At 33.3% G+C, this 18,385-nt stretch overlaps 1 long non-coding RNA gene across 1 annotated transcript; it reads left to right on the top strand.

Moving 5' to 3' along the window:
* Positions 1-719: 719 nt before the first annotated feature.
* Positions 720-3,877, top strand: LOC128163652 (uncharacterized). The gene is made up of 2 exons (XR_008240846.1): positions 720-1,316; positions 3,578-3,877. It is a non-coding gene; the product is annotated as an uncharacterized LOC128163652 (long non-coding RNA).
* Positions 3,878-18,385: the final 14,508 nt, after the last annotated feature.

Consider the following 18,385-nt stretch of genomic DNA (forward strand, 5'->3'; position numbering starts at 1 on the left):
CCAGGAATAATTCGATTTTTTCATCTTTTATTAGGGTCTTCCGTTTTCAACGGAAGACCCTCTTGTTATTCTTTGGTTTCTTTTTATTAGGGTTTTCCGTTTTTCAACGGAAAACCCTTCTGTTATTCTACTGTTTCTTATTATTATTTTTTTTTTTATCCGCAAATTTTGTGTAGGCCATTTCTCGTACATTTGTTGTCTGATTGTTATGAAACTTTCAGGGTATGTAGACAATGTTAATATCTCGGGACGTTTTTTTCAAATTTTTAAAATTCACTTCCTGTTATGAGTTATTGCCCTTTAATTGAAAATTGGGGGGTCTTTTGTCCAGAGTTGATCTCGGGAACTACAAAAGATGGTTGCATGAAATTTAGCAGGATTGTTGGTAACATTTTATAGTTTTGCTGGCATGAAAATTTTGGCAAAATGTTTTTTAGTTTTTAAGCTATTTGCCGGTAAAGTTTAAGGTTTTGGGGGGTCTGAAATTTTGTTGCTTTTTGTATAATAACCTTTAAACTAAAAATAATTTGTTAATACATATAGAACAAAAGTTGTTTAGAATAACAAGAGCTTTCATTTAAAATTAAGAAAAAAGGGCTGGCCCCTGTAATTAGGGGTCAGCAGCTCCTACACGTATTTTTCTAATAGCAAAAATCGTTATCATTTTATGAAAAAAAATTAATTCAGTTATTGTTAATATATTAAATAAAGTCATTTGGTATCAAATTTAAAAAGTTCTGTGCCCTATTTTTTTCAAATTTCATAAAACAAATATGTGTGAATCGTAACGTTACATGAACGAGTTAATTTGTCTACATAGACACACAAGCGAACAAATGCCACTTTAAGGCCCAGGCATTTACTGCATTACGTTGTGTTGCGTCTTAGATAAATAGTTGTGATTCAATTTTATTTTTTTCATCTATATCATTTATGAATTCAATGAACACACATTATTTTAACGTTCTATGTGCAACTATTTGTCGGGGCGCCCCTGTTTGTAACCCCCGCGCGCGCGCCGAATGTAAACAGTAACGAACGGCATTGTAGAAAAGAGAGAGCCGTAATGCAGAAGAGAAGTTGTGTATTCTTTCGATGTACAAATGCATTTTCAATTTACTGTGAAACATATGAACATGCACAGGGAACAATACTACATATTTGTTTAAGGAGGATATTTTTCTCGTGTGAATCGTTTACGAGGAAATTCTGACAGCCACACTTCTGTCGACGATCAGCCGTTGATAAGCTACGAGTAATAAAGGAGAAAAGATGGACATTAAAGTGTGTGATTTATGTGGATGTTACTGAAGAAGGTGAGGCTTTTACTCCTTTTAAAGTTTAAAAAAGTTAAAGTTAAAATTTAGTATATAGTATAGATGTACATGTAAGTACGTGCACACTGTTTGTTTTTGTTATGGTGTGGGTGTTTGTTTACTAACGTGTAATTTTTACATGTTTCATGGATGTTTAGACTCGCTCGAGGTTCATGGGGGACTGGAAAGGGTAACTGAATTTATCTATTTAAAAAAATAACAGATTGTGAATTTTCAACTCAAAATTCAAAGCAGGGTCTAATTAGAAACATATCATATATTCTTGTGCAGAAGACTCCAAATGTAGTCATGAATATCCTGTAGACATAACTTCAAGTAAATAAAATTGTATACTTCAGACTTCAGAGTTAAAACATGACTTTAATATATTTATGATGCCAATCATTGTATCATTAGAAAGGTTTAGCAGATCAACGGGTACCCGGTACATGTACTTGTACATGTAGGTTACAAGTTAGAACTATGCGTACTATTCTACCAGTTCACATAATTTTTCTTGTTTAGCAGTTATGATGTGTATTTAAATTGTCCTTGTTAATGTTTTAAATGTAATTTTTTATTCTCTTTTTTTAATCTGACTACTGGCAGTACTGCCCTGCGAGCAGTTCTCGCCGAGGACCATTTCTCGCTGGTGCACTGTTACATCATATTTTCGTATATAATTTTATGTGTTGATAAAATGACGTAACAATGCAGTGAATGCACTGGTGAGAAATGGTACTCGGCGAGAACTGATCGCACGCCAATATTGATTAATTACAGACAAAAACTGAAGGTTGCTCGTGTTATTTTTTATTGAACAACATTGTTTAAAATAATTCTTTATATATGTGATGATCAGACCGGTTTGAATACCAGTGCCAGATAGCTTAGTTGGTAGAGCACCTGACTAGAGATTCAGGGGGCCCAGGTTCAAATCCTGGTTTGGTCCTTCATTATTTCTCCCATCCTGTTACAATATTGGTGTTGTGACCAACCCCTGGAACTAACAGGTTAACTCCTGCCAGGGGTGATCTTCGAGGGTGAAGATCATTTAAGGGGGAAGGAATGTGACGGTCAGACTGGTTTGAATACCGGTGCCAGATACATGTAGCTCAGTTGGTAGAGCACTTGACTAGAGATTCAGAGGGCCAGGTTCGAATCCCAGTTTGTTCCGTTGTTATTTCTCCCATCTTTTACATATACATGTATATCAGATATATGACAGATGATTAAGGGTCATCACATGTTTTGCAAGATGCAATAAGTGTTAAAAACCTTTACTTTACAACACAATACATATAAGTGAATATTTATGTTTCTTGTTATTATTTGGTGTGGTTTTCTTGACAGTGTCGCATAAACAATTTACCCGCTCCTAAAACACAAACTTTCTTTTTGTGGATTCAGCTTACCGCTGATTGGCTGCTGTTGCAGCAGACAAATAAGATATGCACGCACAAAACACAATGAACTTATCAGAGAATGAGTTGAGTTTATTTCAACTGTTGGAATTTGGGGTTTTTTTTTTTAAATGTATACTTGTGACAAAACATATATGTGGTACATACAGCTGTAGCTTTATGAAGAAAATTTTGGTTAGACCATATATACCTATCATGCAAGTAAATGATATTTACAAAAAACTTGCAATTTATGGCGCACGAAATATACGCTAGTTTTATAAAGATTGACATACATGTAATGTACCACATTCTGTGAAAAATAATCTATTAAAAATTCTTCATTAAGTTTACTCATACATGTTTTATGCTTATTACACATAGTATTGTTTTTAAAACATGTGATTTATAAGAAAATAAGCACAAACCCTCGCTAAATTTATTTGCAAAAAAAAAAACACAGTAGAATTGATAAAAAATGGTATACCAGAAGCTAATACCAGTACATGTACTTTGACGCTGTTCGGTGGGTAATATTCGTTTGTAATTTACGAATTGAAATATTGACTGTTGCACTACAAGTATGGTAATAAACTCTCTCTCTCTCAAACTCTCTCTCTCTCAATTTGATAAGTGTTTATACCTATGAAAATTTTTTAATATTATATTATGACTTGATATGCAAATTTTTGATCTTGTACTGCCTAAATGTTATGTCATGTATTGGGAAATGTCATACCTATTACACTGTATGGTCAGTGTATTTTTTACAGAAATACTATGCATATGTTAATGTAAACACAGCTATTACTAGTACATGTATGTAAACACAGCTAATTATTTTTTTTTTTATTTCAGCTCAAAACAGACTCTTGTTACCACATGGCTTTTACCGGTACCTGTTGATTCTTGTGGGTCAGCTCCTGAGATTAACCTGTCACCTCTATCCACATGCATATTCCTTGTGTTCTACAGACTATTTACCGGTAATTCAAATTAAATCCGATAATGCATGAACAATAATGGAACTTGAAGAAAGCATCATGCCATGTTGTGGTTTGTGTTTGATAAGAAATTATGAAAACAAAATTAAGGCTGTTTATAAAGAAATTCATAATTGCTGTGAAAATTTGTTTTTCAATAAAAGTATGCAATTATGTTTCCTTTATTTTTTATTTCATAAAGATATTTAGATGTGTTTACATAATTGAAAAATCCCCCCCCCCCCCTCTATTTAATTGTCTGCATTAAGATTACATGTAGGATATGTAAATGTACATTTGACTTTGAAATAACATCTGCTATGATAATTACTTTTGAAATGAACAAGAAACAACCTATTTCTACCTTTCTAAGGTATATATGCATAAAAAAAAGTAGAAAAACATGTCAAATTTGAACATTTTTCATTGAAATCAACTCTGTCTCCAGCTACCTGGGTGTGTTTGAATTTAATTCTAATTTAAGGCAGATGTCTAACTTGTAGGTTGTAACTTACTGTTTTAGCATGGTTAGAAGGAGACTAGAAATCAGAATAGATTAGATATTCACTAAATATGATTGTTAGCTTACTTTTTTCATGAAAACAAGAAATCACAAGCAGGACAGCTGTCTATTTGTTAATTAAAATGGTACAAATCATACAATAAACAAATAAAGATCAAATTTTAGAATCATTGATGATTGTTTTCAAATATGTGTGAGAAATTACTCAAGGAAATTGCCACACGTTTCATAAAATTAGGTAAAACATTTCAAACCATGACTTTTTATGAAAATCAAAAGATTGGAGGGTGGGGGTATACATGTAAGGGTATTTCTAAGTGATGTGAAGCTTTTATCATGATTATATCATGTAGGCGTATGTTGTATTGAATAAGGTTTCTTTTTAAAGGTGGTTGAACAAAAGTTGACCTCTAAAAGGTCAGGTAAAGATGTTTTACTATGGAGAACCCTGTAAATCTGTGTTTACTAAAGGAAATTGGAAATGGTGGGTTCACTTAAATGGCCATATTTTTATTAAACCTCAATGGAATTGGCAATATGTGGTATTCTTTTTCTCAGAATTGCATTAGCTTTCTTAGTCTTTTCATAAAAATGTTAGTGTACTAAGTTAAAGGTACAAGGAACAGTTTCGGATAAAGTACCGTCAATATTTTTGTAAAATTGAGAGTGACTGTACTTGAATGTTTATCATTGTTGCGTAGATTCATGAAATGAATTTTAATGATTATCAATAGTTAGAGGGATGTCTCTTGTTGGAATTGGTAAGCAATATTAAGGCCCCTAATTTTAAGTACATGAGAAGCAGAAATAAATTGTGAAACTTGCGGCTATGACAGATATGTTGACTTTACAGTGAAATTAAAGGTTACAAACGGGAGGTTATATAACATGAAATGTAGGTGGATGGGATATTATATGCCTATTTAGTATTTACTGGGTATGAGGACAATAGCAAGTTTATTGTCCCCAAAGACAGCAACTATTTAATGAGGCAAAGCCAAGGGAAATAGTTGCTGTGGAGTGTGACAATAAACTTGCTATTGTCCGAATAGTCAGTTAATTGGTATTTCATTATACAGAAGAAAACTTTATTTGTCAGCGATGCAGAATTTCTTGATGATAAACAAATTAGAGTTAAATCAAACTTTGTATTTAATGCGGCGATCTTATTAGGTCAGAGGTGTTCCGAGTTTAAGGTGATATGGGACACTTCCATGTTGTGACGTATTGTTTATCGAAATAAACAATAAAATAAAGTGTAATTATATAAGTACATGTAGTTTCTTTTCAAAAATGGTCACCTAACTCCTTAGCACAGTGGGTTAGAGGGTTACTAGGAACCTGTAAGTCATGAGTTCGAATCCCGCTGGGGTTTTTACAATTTTTACCTTTTCAAATATTTTTAAAAGCTATTTTTTGGTTAAATATTGTAAAATTTGAAAATTCTAAACCAGTGAAAATTTTCAATTATATAGTACTTTAATCCACATTAATATCGACAGATGTCCCATACTACCTTAAAAAGGAGGGAAATCAAATTTTGCTGATGAATGGTTTTGATGACTATTCACCATGGGCAGATAGCATGGATACTATTTTAAATTAGATAAAATGGCATGTTTATGCGGGCGCCTTCTAGTGATCAATTTGTCCGTCTGTTTATCCGAGATGGCTTGACAGGAGCATAGCTTCTCTCCCCTTGGCCCAATCTGGCTCATACCTCATCCACAGGGTTCCTTTGGTTGAAGGATGTGCAGTGACCTTGAACCATGTTTTTAGGTACAAGGTTAAGGTCATAGCAGAATTATATTTATAAAATCCTTGTCTTGGGCATATCTTTTTTCCCTTTGGTCCAATCTGGCTAATACTCACAGAGTGTCTCAATGGTTAAACGATGTGCAGTCTCAATGGTTAAACGATGTGCAGTGACCTTGCATCAAATTTCTAGGTAACGGGTGAAGATCATATCGGATCATGCAAAAATCCTTTTTTGAGAGCATATATAATTTCTACTAACCCCTATTTGGCTCAGACTTCACATAAGCAGAGCGTTTGAGTAAAGGGTGAAAGGGTGTGTAGTGACCTTGAACCTATTTTCAGTGAAAAGAAACTGTGAAGGTCATAGCAGAATTATATTTTTAAAAATCTTTGTCCGGAGTATATCTTCTCTCCCTTTGCTCCATTCAGCCTCATACTTCACCCACATGATGCCTTTGATCAAAATATATGCAATGACCTCGAATGATATTTGTAGATGAAGAGTCAAGGTCATATCAGATCACACAAAAATCCATATTTTAAGAGCATAGATATACTCTCCTTTTAGCCCCTATTTGGCTAATATTTTACCTTTACAGAGTTTATTGGTTAATGGCGTGCAGTGACCTTGAACCAAGTCTGTCAATGTGAAGCCAAGGTCATAGCAGATCTTTTTAAAATTAGTTTTAGACAGTAGATTATTTTCCAAATATGCTTAATCTTGGTCAGATTGAAAAAAAATGCAGGGGGAATGAAATTGAACTAAAAGTTCTATGCCAGCTGGAAAAATTTCAAGTTATAGGTCAAGGTCAAAGCAGAATTCTCTGAAATAACATAAGCGGGGCCCTTTGAAATGTTCACCATTTTAATGTTGTCTGGTTCATAGTAATTTTACATAAAAAATATTCACAGAGGTACAGTAAAGTAAACTTTACATCGATAAGTTTCTGACAGTTAATGACGCAACGAGCACACAGTACGAAAGGTCAACCCTTTGAAAAGCAGTGAAGAGGAAAAGTTGCTCAGAATTATGTTTTAAACAAAATTGATTTTTTACGTAAATTTTAATTTTGCATTCTGGGTTAAGAAAAAAGATGTTAGTTGAAGGTAAAGTAAACTTGTAGTCTGGTACCCTTCCCAAATTTCCGTTCGCGCACTCTCTACAATGTAGAGAGTGCGCGAACGGAATTGTGGGAAGGGTACCAGACTAAGTAAACTTGTTCCTAAAATGAAGTCAAATTTGTTAAGTCGTACTTAAACACATTGTTTTTTTTGTTAAGTCGTTCTTGAAATGGTTAAGGGTTTTTGGTTAAGTCGTACTTAAAAACATTCGGAATATGTTAAGTTGTACCAAGAATCATTCGATTTTTTTTTATCTTTTTGTACTTAGGTTTCTTTGTTACTAGATAAAGAACTCTGCTTCTTAGACGTACTTCTAGCGTTGCTTTCGACATTAGCGGAAAACCCACTCGTTGCTTTGCAACGAGCTTTGCTCTAGTTATTATACTTTTTCTTTTTTTTTCTGACTCCTTCTCGGCTTTATAACTCCAAAAGTTTCCAACCGATTTTCATGAAACTTTCAGAGATAATGTGAAACTATTATAGCTCATAGATGTTAAAGTTTACTTGACAACGTCACTTCCGTTTTGACGTAACGTCATTTTTAAAATTTTCAAAAAGTCATTTTGTCCGCGGCGTTTCTCAAAAACGCTTTAAGATAGAGGCTTGAAATTTTCAATGGTAATGATTTGGTCGATTTACCTCTGTAATAAGGCTCGAAATGAAAATCTGTCACTTCCGGTCGAAAAAGTGAAGTTTCTGATCAAATCAAAAATGAATATGTGTTTTGTAGAGCTTATTAAGCTGAATCTAACACTGAAAACTGTTTTAAAATCGGACGATGCATTACAGAGATATCGGGGTTTAAAAATTGATTTTCCAGGAAATTTTGATTCCGCGTCCTTGGTTTAAAAAATAGCATAATGTTTATCGTAAAGTTAACTCGTACCAAAAATAATTGTTAAGTCGTACTTAAACACATTCGGATTTTTTTTTGTTAAGTCGTTCTTCAAATCAAAAAGGTTTTTGTTAATTCGTACTTTAAATCATTCGGATTTTGTTAAGTCGTACCAGGAATAATTCGATTTTTTTTTCTTTTTATTTTACTTACTCTTGTTATTGGTTTATGAGCTCTGCTTCTTACAGAAACTTCCAGCTTTACTTCTGACATTTACGGAAGACCCACTCATTGCTTTGCAACGAGCTTTGCTCTAGTTATTATTATTAGGGTCTTCCGTTTTCAACGGAAGACCCTCTTGTTATTCTTCGGTTTCTTTCTATTATTAGGGTCTTCCGTTTCCAACGGAAGACCCTCTTGTTATTCTATTGTTTCTTTTTATTAGGGTCTTCCGTTTCCAACGGAAGACCCTCTTGTTATTCTATTGTTTCTTTTTATTATTATTATTATTCTTTTTCTTTTCTTCTGACTCCTTTTTTGCTTCATAACTCAAAAAGTTTTTAACCGATTTTGATGAAATTTTCAGAGATGTTTGCAAGTTGGCGTCCCTCAAAAATGTAAAATTTTTAAAGAGAACGTCACCTCGGTTTAGACGTGACGTCATTTTTAAAAATTTCAAAAAGTCATTTTGTCCCGGACTTTTCTCAAAAACGCTTTAAGATAGAGGCTTGAAATTTTCAATGGTTATGATTTGGTCGATTTACCTCTGTAATAAGGCTCAAAATGAAAATCTGTCACTTCTGGTCGAAACCGGAAGTGAAACAAATTTTTCGAAAAAATGAATTTTCTGATCAAATCAAAAATGAATATGTATTTTGTAGACCTTATTAAGCTGAATCTAACACTGAAAGCCGTTTTAAAATCGGACGATGCATTACAGAGATATCGGGGTTTAAAAATTGATTTTTCCGGAAATTTTGATTCCGCGTCCTTGGTTTAAAAAATAGCATAATGTTAATCGTAAAGTTAACTCGTACCAAAAATAATTGTTAAGTCGTACTTAAACACATTCGGATTTTTTTTGTTAAGTCGTTCTTAAAATCAAAAAGGTTTTTGTTAATTCGTACTTAAAATCATTCGGATTTTGTTAAGTCGTACCAGGAATAATTCGATTTTTTTCATCTTTTTCTTTTTTTTTACTCTTGTTATTGGTTTAAGAGCTCTGCTTCTTACAGGAACTTCCAGCTTTACTTCTGACATTAACGGAAGACCCACTCGTTGCTTTGCAACGAGCTTTGCTCTAGTTATTATTATTATTCTTTTTCTTTTCTTCTGACTCCTTTTTTGCTTCATAACTCAAAAGGTTTTTAACCGATTTTGATGAAATTTTCAGAGATTTTTGCAAGTTGGCGTCCCTCAAAAATGTAAAAGTTTTAAAGAGAACGTCACCATCGTTTTGACGTGACGTCATTTTTAAAAATTTCAAAAAGTCATTTTGTCCCGGACTTTTCTCAAAAATGCTTTAAGATAGAGGCTTGAAATTTTCAATGGTTATGATTTGGTCGATTTACCTCTGTAATAAGGCTCGAAATGAAAATCTGTCACTTCCGGTCGAAACCGGAAGAGAAACAAATTTTTCGAAAAAATGAATTTTCTGATCAAATCAAAAATGAATATGTGTTTTGTAGAGCTTATTAAGCTGAATCTGACACTGAAAACCGTTTTAAAATCGGACGATGCATTACAGAGATATCGGGGTTAAAAGATTGATTTTTCCGGAAATTTTGATTCCGCGTCCTTGGTTTAAAAAATAGCATAATGTTTATCGTAAAGTTAACTCGTACCAAAAATTATTGTTAGGTCGTACTTAAACACATTCGGATTTTTTTTGTTAAGTCGTTCTTAAAATCAAAAAGGTTTTTGTTAATTCGTACTTAAAATCATTCGGATTTTGTCAAGTCGTACCAGGAATAATTCGATTTTTTTAATCTTTTTATTTTAGTTACTCTTGTTGTTGCTTTAAGAGCTCTGCTTCTTACAGGAACTTCCAGCTTTACTTCCGACATTAACGGAAGACCCACTCGTTGCTTTGCAACGAGCTTTGCTCTAGTTATTATTATTCTTTTTATTTTTTTTTCTGACTCCTTTTCGGCTTTATAACTCAAAAAGTTTACAACCAATTTTGATGAAACTTTCAGAGATGATGTGTAATTGTAATACCTCAAAGTTTATGAAGTTTCTTTGAAAACATCACCTCTGTTTTAACGTTACGTCATTTTTAAAATTTTCAAAAAGTCAGTTTGTCCGCGGCGTTTCTCAAAAACGCTTTAAGATAGAGGCTTGAAATTTTTAATGGTTATGATTTGTTCGATTTACCTTTGTAATAAGGCCCGAAATGAAAATCTGTCACTTCCGGTCGAAACCGGAAGTGAAACAAATTTTTCGAAAAAATGAATTTTCTGATCAAATCAAAAATGAATATTTGTTTTGTAGAGCTTATTAAGCTGAATCTAACACTGAAAGCCGTTTTAAAATCGGACGATGCATAACAGAGATATCGGGGTTTAAAAATTGATTTTTCCGGAAATTTTGATTCCGCGTCCTTGGTTTAAAAAATAGCGTTATGTTCAAAGTAAAATTAACTCGTACCAAAAATAATTGCTAAGTCGTACTTGAACACATTCGGATTTTTTTGTTAAGTCGTTCTTAAAATCGGGAAGGTTGTTGTTAAGTCGTACTTAAAATCATTCGTATTTTGTTAAGTCGTACCAGGAATATTCGATTTTTTTTTATTTTTTTATTTTAGTTACTCTTGTAATTGGTTTAAGAGCTCTGCATCTTACAGGAACTTCCAGCTTTACTTCCGACATTAAAGGAAGACCCACTCGTTGCTTTGCAACGAGCTTTGCTCTAGTTATTATTATACTTTTTATTTTTTTTCTGACTCATTCTCGGCTTTATAACTCAAAAAGTTTACATTCGATTTTTACAAAACTTTCAGAGATTATGTGCATTTATTATATCTCAAAGTTTGTGAAGTTTCTTTGAAAACGTCACTTCCGTTTTTACGTTACGTCATTTTTAAAATTTTCAAAAAGTCATTTTGTCCGCAGCGTTTCTCAAAAACGCTTTAAGATAGAGGCTTGAAATTTTCAATGACTATAATTTAATCGATTTACCTCTGTAATAAGGCTGGAAATGAAAATCTGTCACTTCCGGTCGAAACCGGAAGTGAAACAAATTTTTCGAAAAAACGAATTTTCTGATCTAATCAAAAACGAATATGTGTTTTGTAGAGCTCATTAAGCTAAATCTAACACTGAAAGCCGTTTGAAAATCGGACGATGCATAACAGAGATATTGGGGTTTAGAAATTGATTTTTCCGGAAATTTTGATTCCGCTTCCTTGGTTTAAAAAATAGCGTAATGTTCAAAGTAATATTAACTCGTACCAATAATAATTGTTAAGTCGTACTTGAACACATTCGGATTTTTTTTGTTAAGTCGTTCTTGTAATCGGAAATGTTTTTGTTAAGTCGTACTTAAAATCATTCGTATTTTGTTAAGTCGTACCAGGAATAATTCGATTTTTTCATCTTTTATTTTCGTTACTCTTGTTGTTGGTTTAAGAGCTTTGCTTCTTACAGGAACTTCCAGCTTTACTTCCGACATTAACGGAAGACCCACTCGTTGCTTTGCAACGAGCTTTGCTCTAGTTCTTTTTATTTTTTTTTTCTGACTCCTTTTCGGCTTTATAACTCAAAAAGTTTACAACCGATTTTGATGAAATTTTCAGAGGTTGTGTGCAACTATAATACCTCAAAGTTTGTGAAGTTTTTTTGAAAACGTCACATCTGTTTTTACGTTACGTCATTTTTAAAATTTTCAAAAAGTCATTTTGTCCGCGGCGTTACTCAAAAACGCTTTAAGATAGAGGCTTGAAATTTTCAATGGTTATGATTTAATCGATTTACCTCTGTAATAAGGCTGGAAATGAAAATCTGTCACTTCCGGTCGAAACCGGAAGGGAATCAAATTTTTCGAAAAAATGAATTTTCTGATCAAATGAATATGTGTTTTATAGAGCTTATTAAGCTTAATCTAACACTGAAAGCCGTTTTAAAATCGGACGATGCATTACAGAGATATACGAGTTCAAAAAATGATTTTTCCGGAAAATTTGATTCCGCGTTTTTGGCTAAGAAATTAGTATCAAGTTGTTGGTTAAATTAACTTGTACCTAAAAATTAATTGTTAAGTCGTACTGTAACACATTCTGATTTTTTTTGTTAAGTCGTTCTTGAAATCGGAAAGGTTTTTGTTAAGTCGTACGTAAAATTATTCGGTTTTTGTTTAGTCGTACCAGGAATAATTCGATTTTTTCATCTTTTTATTTAAGGTACTCTTGTTATTGGTTTAAGAGCTTCTTACAGGAACTTCCAGCTTTACTTCCGACATTAACGGAAGACCCACTCGTTGCTTTGCAACGAGCTTTGCTCGAGTTTTTTTTCTTTTTCTTTATTTTTCTGACTTTTTCAAAGCTTAATATCTCAAAAAGTTTTCAACGTATTTACATGAAACTTTCAGGGATGATGAAGCATTATTGTGCCCCCAAGATGTTAAATTTACATCTTTCCTTTTTACGTTACGTCAATTTGTAAATTTTAAAAAAGTGATTTTGTCCAGGGCGTTTTTCAAAAACGCTTTAAGATACAGACTTGGAATTTTCTGTGTTGAAGCACTGATCGTTTTTTTTTTGGACATAAGGCTGGATTTTAGTTTCCGTCACTTCCGGTCCAAACCGGAAGTGTTTTAAAATTTTCGATTTTTCGAATTTTTCGTTTCAATTTCAAATGTTTACGAAGTTTTTAGAGTTGGTCATGCTGAATACGAAACTGAAATCCGTTTGAAAATCGGACGATGCATTACAGAGATATCGGAGTTTAAAAATTGATTTTTCCGGAAACTTTGATTCCGCGTCCTTGGTTTAAAAATAGCGTAATGTTCAAAGTAAAATTAACTCGTACCAAAAATAATTGTTAATTCGTACCTGAACACATTCGGATCTTTTTTTATTAAGTCGTTCTTCAAATCAGAAAGGTGTTTGTTAAGTCGTACTTAAAATCATTCGGATTTTATTAAGTCGTACCAGGAATAATTCGATTTTTTTTTCAACTTTTTATTTTAGTTACTCTTACATTGTTTTAAGAGCTATGCTTCGTACACGAACTTCCAGTTTTACTTCCGACATTAACGGAAGACCCACTCGTTGCTTTGCAACGAGCTTTGCTCTAGTTATTATTCTTTTTCTTTTCCGCGTCCTTGGTTTAAAAAATAGCATAATGTTAATCGTAAAGTTAACTCGTACCAAAAATAATTGTTAAGTCGTACATAAACACATTCGGATTTTTTTGGTAAAGTCGTCCTTAAAATCAAAAAGGTTTTTGTTAATTCGTACTTAAAATCATTTGGATTTTGTTAAGTCGTACCAGGAATAATTCGATTTTTTTTCATCTTTTTCTTTTTATTACTCTTGTTATTGGTTTAAGAGCACTGCTTCTTACAGGAACTTCCAGCTTTACTTCTGACATTAACGGAAGACCCACTCGTTGCTTTGCAACGAGCTTTGCTCTAGTTCTTATTATTATTATTCTTTTTTTTTCTTACCGATTTTGTGCAGACGATTTCTCAGAGATGGCTCAATCGATTTCATTCAAATTTTCAAGATTAACGCGACTTTATCTGAAGTTTATTGTTTTTCATCCATTTTTGAAAATACACTTCCGGTCGGAAGTTATCGTCCGTTTACGATTTTAAAAAGTCAATTTTGTCTGTCGGGTTTCTCAAAAACGAGCAAAGATATAGAGCTGAAATTTTCAGAGATGATAGATCTATCGTTTTTCTAATGTACCTCGGTCAAGAGAATGTCCGCCGTCACTTCCGGTCGTCACCGGAAGGAAATTTCAAAAATTGAATTTTTCGACTTTTTTATTAAGGTCTTCCGTTTCCAACGGAAGACCTTATTGTTTTTCTTCGGTTTCTTCTTCCCTATTATTATTATTTTTGTTTTTTTTTCTTTCATATTTTGTGCACGCATGTTCTCGGAAATGGCTAGGCCGATTTTCATGAAACTTTCAGATCTAATAGATAATGATCTAAACCTTATTGGAAATTTTTTATTTTGATGACGTCATTTCCGTTTTAGAGATATTGACGTTTTAGCGATTTTTAGAGGGTCAGCTTGTCCGTCGAACTCCTCCTAAACGATAAAAGATATCAAATTCAAATTTTCAGGAATTGTAGACAAATGATTGTAGTTTTGTCTAAAGTGAGCCATTTATGTCTGGCGCAAAAGGCGCCGAAGCTCGCCTGGACCCGAAAATTGAGATGTAAAAAATGTAGTGATTTTCCTTAGTTTTCTTTAAATATCTCTTATCTCGAAAATATTTTGTTAATACATGTAGAGCAATTAAAATTTATTTTTACAAGAGCTTTCATTCGACATCAAGAAAAAGGGGCTGTCCCCTCAAATAAGGGGCCAAAAGGGCTGTAAAGTCTTTCTTCCATAGCACTTCTCTGAGAAATATTTTGTAATATGTTAAAGAAGCAAAAATGTTTATCTTACAGTTATTTATCTATTCATTATAAAAATAATTTCATGAGTTACGTAATTAGGGGTTTTAAGGGGCCAGAAGTTCAAAATTTCGATCACTTGTATCACAAAAAGGACAAATATTTTGAAAAGCAATATAGAATAAAAGATGCTTAGAATGATGTTCTAAACAATATTCAACCATCAAAATTTCGTTCTGTGGCCCCAATGAGGAGATTAGGGGTCGGCCCCTGAAACGTTCTTTCCCAGATAGCTCAAGAACGGTAACGAATTTCTAGACACTTGTTGAACAAAATATGTTGAATATTAAAGGACCTTTCATTTGACATCAAGAAAAAGGGGCTGGCCCCTAAAATTAGAGGCCAAAAGGGCTCTGAAGTTTTTCTTCCATAGCATTTTACTGAGAAATATTTTGTAATATGTTTAAAATGCAAACATTTTAATCTTCCAGTTATGCATCCATATCTAATTTTAAAAAATCTCACATGTTACGTAATTAGGGGATTAAAGGGGTTAAAAGTCTTTTGATGTTAAATTTTAATTGTGAAATATTTTGTAACACATTATAGAAGCAATTATATTCATCGAAACACTATACACCTATATATGACAATTGTTTACTCCTTTGTTACGTAATTAGGGTTTAAGGGGAAAAATTTCGAATGCTGAACAATATGCAACCATCATTGTTTTGTTACCTGATCCCTTAAAGGAGTTATGGGGCCGGCCCTTCAAATGATTTTTTCCAGATATCTCGAGAACGGTATATAATTTCGAAACACTTGTTGAACAAAATTAGACCCCCCCGCATTTACTGATATGTTTCGTTGATGAAGATCAAAGGCAATTTCATTTCCTTTTCTTAAAATCGGACGGAAGACCTCCTCGTTGCTCGCAACGAGATCGTGTCTAGTTTTTTATTATTTTTCTTTGAAATTTTTACACCTTATAGTGACTCTTTTACTGATTAAGAATATGTAATTAGTTTTAAAATCGATCAAGGCATTCTCGAGAAATTAAGCGTCAAAGTTCTGAAGCGGAGTCCGAGTAGCTCAGTCGTTATAGTCGTGGACATGGCCCAGGCGACCCGGCTTCAAGCCTCGAGTGCCGCAATTTTTTTTTTTTCGCTTAGATCTACGATTTTATCTTTGAATTGATAAGTTTAATCTTATCTATTCAAAAATTGGACGGAAGACCCACTCGTTGCTCGCAACGAGATCGAATCTAGTTATTATTCTTTTATTTTTCTTACCGATTTTGTGCAGACGATTTCTCGGAGATGTTTTGATCGATTTCGCTCAAATTTTTAATATAAACGTGTTTTTATCTGAAGCTGATATATAATTTTTATTTTTTGAAAAAACACTTCCGGTCAGAAGTTATCGTCCGTTTACGATTTTTAAAAGTCAATTTTGTCTGTCGGGTTTCTCAAAAATGAGTAAAGATAAAAGGCTGAAATTTTCAGAGATGATAGATCTAGCGTTTTTCTAATGTACCTCGGTCAAGAGAATGTCCGCCGTCACTTTCGGTCGTCACCGGAAGGAAATTTCAAAAATTGAATTTTTCGACTTTTTTATTCTTTAATATTTTTCTTTGAAATTTTTACACCTTATAGTGACCCTTTTACTGATTAAGAATATGTAATTAGTTTTAAAATCGATCAAGGCATTCTCGAGAAATTAAGCGTCAAAGTTCTGAAGCGGAGTCCGAGTAGCTCAGTCGTTATGGTCGTGGACATGGCCCAGGAGACCCGGGTTCAAGCCTCGAGTGCCGCAAAAATTGTTTCTCTTTTTTTCGCTTAGATCTACGATTTTATCTTTGAATTGATAAGTTTAATCTTATCTTTTCAAAAATTAGACGGAAGACCCACTCGTTGCTCGCAACGAGATCGAATCTAGTTCTTATTTTTCTTTTTTCTTTTTTTTCTTCCTAGACGCGAACTTTGAGGCTTCATATCGTGCTCATTTCTGAACGGTTTTTGCTCAAATTTTCAGGGCTAATGGACTTTACAACACACTATCTTCATCAATTCATAAAAGTTAGAATTCCCTTTCCGGTAACGAGTTATTTTCCTTTTAAATCTTTTTAGGGCCTTTGGTTTCCAGACAAAGGCTCCGAGACTATGATAGCAGGGAATGGGAATCCAACGAATTTGAATAGCAGAGACATTGTAGTGGTGCACATTAGTTTTTTGTTTTTAGATTACGTTTTTTATTTAGGAAAAGGTAGGGGGTCAAAAAACAGGATTCCAAAAAGTGCAAAAATTTAAACATATTTTCCTTTATATCTTTTTAACAAAAAATATTTTGTAAAGACATGTAGAATAAAAGTTGTGCAAAATATCAAGGGCTTTCATTTAACACCAATAAAAAAGGGCTGGCCCCTTAAATTAAGGGCCAATAGCCTCTAAAAAATTTTGCTTAATAACTCAAAAACGGTTTCGATTTTGATATGGCTGTCGCTGGAAAAGTTGCTTGTTGGGATCTCATAAAGGTCGTAACCATGTTATTTTGTAAGTGATTTGTGTAGTATGAGTGTAAAAAGCTTTACATGTTGACATGTACCTGTTTTCATTTGACAACTTAACGAAAGTCTTTGTGCGTACAACTGGCATAAAGTTGCCACAGAAAGTATGCTGGTTTATACAGGAGGCATTAATTCATAAGAATTTTTGTTGTTGTTGGAGTATAAGCTTTTCCTTTAGGAGTTAAAGTCATTGTTGTTAAGTTCTTATAGTGCACAATCATTAAAAACGGCAATTGGAAAACAAAACATTATTTTTCTTTTCTAGTATACTACAAAATTTGGAATTAAAAAACTCTGTGCATTACATTTTAGTTATTAACTCCATGCATTTAAAATCTACCTTGAATCAGAGCTGCATGTGTGTGTGTACCATTACGTAAGCTCTCCCTTGCCCGCGGCCGAGAAAATCGGTTACCATGCTCGCAGCTGGACTACCTAGCGGTCAGCGGTTATCTAATACACGAGAGTTGCGTCTCTCATATATGAGTTTATTTAGCCGCGAACTCAAGAATTGTTTTAGTTTTGATTACACAAAATCTTTTGTGGATTAAACGAGTGGATGTCAAGTAAGAAATAGTTCATTTAATGAATAAAAGCAATGTCATTCTCTAAAGCAATAAAAGACATAGATCAATTGTGGGGTTTAAGTTTAAAATATATAACTTCTATTTGATAGAGTAAGGTCATTATACTGCAAACTTTTCAAATCTTCCTTGGTTCTGAGCTGTGCGTTTCTGTGCGTTGTACCTTTACGTAATCTATTCTTCGTCCACGGCCGAGGAGATCAGCCACGGCTGCATTACCTAGCGGTAAGCGGTTATTTAATACACAAGATTCGCACACCGCAACTTACTCTTACATGCATATGAACGTGTTTGAGTTAATATAGCCGTATATACAAGAACTGTTTTAATTTTATGTTATAAAAGTTTGTCCTACTTGTATATATATTTAATTAAATATTTGAGTGTAAATGAATATTAATGAACGATATTACTCCAAATCGGAAAAGTCGTAGACATAAACTAATGGTTCGTTTGTTCAGGTAATTAAAGTACTTTAAAAACTGTACAATTAATGTTTTAAATCAACACGCCCCCTTCAAATATTAAACCTTTAAATGATGAACATCCCTCGCACATGGCTGAGGAGATCCGGCGCGAGTGGATAAGTGATCCGCCGTCGGTTCGTATTCTTCTACATGTACCTTATGACGCGTTTATGTTTCATATTTTGCAGGGACACAACTATATTTTATTATGTTTTCAACTATTATATTGGTATAAGACGAAAATATAAATTGATT

Source organism: Crassostrea angulata, chromosome 9 (assembly GCF_025612915.1).
Source record: "Crassostrea angulata isolate pt1a10 chromosome 9, ASM2561291v2, whole genome shotgun sequence".
NCBI lineage: Eukaryota > Metazoa > Mollusca > Bivalvia > Ostreida > Ostreidae > Magallana > Magallana angulata.